Source organism: Gavialis gangeticus, unplaced genomic scaffold (genome assembly GCF_001723915.1).
Source record: "Gavialis gangeticus isolate Ggan-Ray unplaced genomic scaffold, GavGan_comp1, whole genome shotgun sequence".
Classification (NCBI taxonomy): domain Eukaryota; kingdom Metazoa; phylum Chordata; order Crocodylia; family Gavialidae; genus Gavialis; species Gavialis gangeticus.
Window position 1 is genome coordinate 91,980,818 of NW_017729024.1, and position 3,146 is coordinate 91,983,963.

Sequence of the window (3,146 nt, forward strand, 5' to 3'; positions counted from 1 at the left end):
CTCAGCCCATAGCCCAAGACTGGGAGGATCAACGAGAACACAACCTGTGCCCCCAGACCCTTTTGCCCCATTCCCAAATCCCTGTAGTGCCTCATGACCTGCCTGGGAGCACTCCAAGCCATGTCATTGGTGCCCACATGAATAAGGAGCCCAGTCTGTGGGCTGGAGGAGCTTAGGGATCTTCTCCGCAATGTCTCAGATACGGGCCCCTGGGAAGCAGCAGACTTCCCGGGCCAAGGGGTCGGAGTGGCAGATTGCCCCCTCAGTCCCCCTCAGGATGGAGTCTCCCACAACAAACACCTTACATTTGGTCTTGGGGAGAGCGGGGGTGGTAGCTGCAGTTAAGCCTGTGTTGCCTGTGGGAGCTGGCAACTCAACAGGCTCTGCTGGAGCAGCAAGAGGTGTGTACCTGTTGCTAAGCTCCGGCAGGCCAGGGGTCTTGGTGCGGTGGGCCTTAGGGCCCTTGACCACCTTGATCCATGCCCGTGACTGGACCGAGTGGGAGGTCCCGGAGTCCTCCTTTGTCCTGGAGGGAGACCGTGGTCTACCCTCCGGCTCCCGGGGAAGAAGGGCCTGGCAGTAGGAGTCAATCTCCTGCTCACAGTCCCTGATGGCACGCAGTCTCTGGACTGTGGCCTTGAGCTCCTCCAGCTGGCGCGCCAGAGATCCCAAAAGGAAGCAGACCCCGCACAGGGAGGTGGCCATGCTCCCGGCCACCAGAGACTGAAAAAGGGACAGGCAGCCCGCACAGCCGACAGCCAGGGGCTCCGTCTACGTGGAGCCCGGAACCATGGGCTCCATCTGGGTGGCTATCTCTGAGGTGCCCGGTGGGGGGCTGCAGAGCCCGAGGGGACCCTCGGGGTGCGACGCATTCCCATTTGTGTCATGTCTCTGGTAGGCTGGCTACAGCTGGGACTGTCTACCCTGGGCAGTTCGCAGGCAGGGTCTCGGGCCCTCCCACATGCCCTCCTGCGTGAACTCCGTGCTAACTCACGCACCGGCAGGCAAGCACGCCTGTTTGCGCAGCCTGTTAGCGTGGCTCTGGTCGCATGGCTCCCTGGGGGGCTGGGCGAAGTAGAGGCCTGGGCAGGGCTTGACCTGGCCCAGCTCCACTCATCCACCTCCTCCCACTCAGTGAGGGGTTAACCCCCTCCCACAACGGGCCCTGCTTGCCTCTGGCTGTCCTGGGGGTCAGTGGGGGGCTCCACGGCTGCTGGGGGGTCTCTGGGGGCTTCGGGGGAGCAGGGGCGCAGTGGGCTTTCACCCGCACGTCTCTCACTGCTCCAGAACCTAACTGGGGCTTTTTTTGCTGTTGGCGGGCCCTTTTAAACTGCACGCATATGCTGTGGGCCCACTGTCAGGGAAAACTGCTCTCAGGCAAGGGGGGGCCCTGCCTGGGATTTGGGGGGCCCTGCCCTACTGGAGGGGGACTGGTGAGTACCCCTTCCTACCTCTCTCTCTCCCTGGGGGGCTGGGCCAAGTAGGGGCCTGGCAGGGCTTGACCCAACCTGGCTTCACGCAGCCACCTCCTCCCACTCAGTGAGGGGTTAACCCCCTCCCACCATGGGCCCCGCTTGCCTCCGGCTGTGCTGGGGGTCAGCGGGGGACTCCGTGGCTGCTGGGAAGTCTCTGGGGGGCTTCAGGGGAGCAGGGGCGCAGTGGGCTTTCACCCACGCATCTCTCACCGCTCCAGAGCCTGAAGTTAATTGGTTACAGCACTTACCTCCTTGCAGAGGGGCCAGGCAGTGGGGGCAAGGGAGCAGCCAGGCAGGAGAGAGCCTGAGCCTGAGCCTGCCCTTATCTGCTCATCTCCTCACACTTCTTGTGCACCTTTCAAAGAATCTAGATCATCCTGGTGGAGAATCAGTGCTGTAAGCACTGTACACAGCGAGGCATGGTCCCCATCTCAGGGTATTTACAGCTAAAAGGGCGGGCAAACACAGGCAAAGGGAAATGGAATGAGTGCCCCAAAATCACAGTGGGTCAGCAGCAGAGCATTCTGGGGACTCGGCTACACTATGGGACCTTTAGCAACAATGGTCAAGTCCCCTGTTACATAGACTCGGCGCTCCTGGTACAAATAATTTTTCTGCTGGCAGAGGAACACCAGCTCTGCAGGCAGCTGAAGCTGTTTTGGTGGTAGAAGCTTTCTCCTCCCAGGAGAGTTGTCTCTGAACCAGGGATTTAATGATCTTTTCACACTCATAGATGCCACCAGAACTTTGTTATGTATACTCCACCTGCCTCAATCCAATAAAATATCTGGTAGACCACAGTGCCATCCTATTGTGATAAAACTATTGTGCCCTTTTCATTGCATCATCTGAACTCTACCCGCTATTCCCCACCCTTTCTGCCAATTTGCAAGAAGACTTTCTTCATCCTGGTTGGCTAAAGCTTTGTTTAAATGAAATGAGTCAAGAAAATGATTTCTAGAACATCAGTGGTGTAACTAGGGAGAGGCAACCGGGGATGCCATCTCAGGTACCAACTTGGGGGACTGGCAGGAAAAAATGGCTCCTTTTACAACTACACAACCTTGCCCACAGTAGTGGCAGTGACTGGCACCACTGCCCCTGTGTGTGGCAGCAGCACTGGCTGTCCAGCAGAGTCATTGTATACCTCTGCAGAACACTGTCCCCCTCAAACTTTTAAGGCTCTTCCTATGTAACATATTTCTAACTCAATTATCAAACCTAATTCCTTTCTGCTTAGCAATGGCTCATCATGTGAGAGTCCCAGTCCTTCATGCATTTTCTAAAACTCATGGGATTTTCTTACTGATATCTTCAGAGATGGAATGTCATGCCACACACCACCTCAGGTGTTTTTTACCTCTGTGTGAGTGTTTTCTTATCTACAGCATAAGATAGCCCATTATTACTTTGATTATACAGCAATAATCCTAACATTATGATTCTGTATTTCTAGAGAATCAAAATGGATTCAAATGTAAAGACTTTTTATCATCTGATGTTTTGGAAAATTGTCAACCTGCAGTATATCTGAACAAGAGTTCTGTGTATGTCTCCTTGATCAGTTTACTGTGTCCAGCCTCCTCACTACTTGTCTTCCTTTCCAAAATAAACAGTATAAAAGGGATAGGAAGAAGACCCCCCCCCCCCAAAAAAAACTGTTGCGGGAAA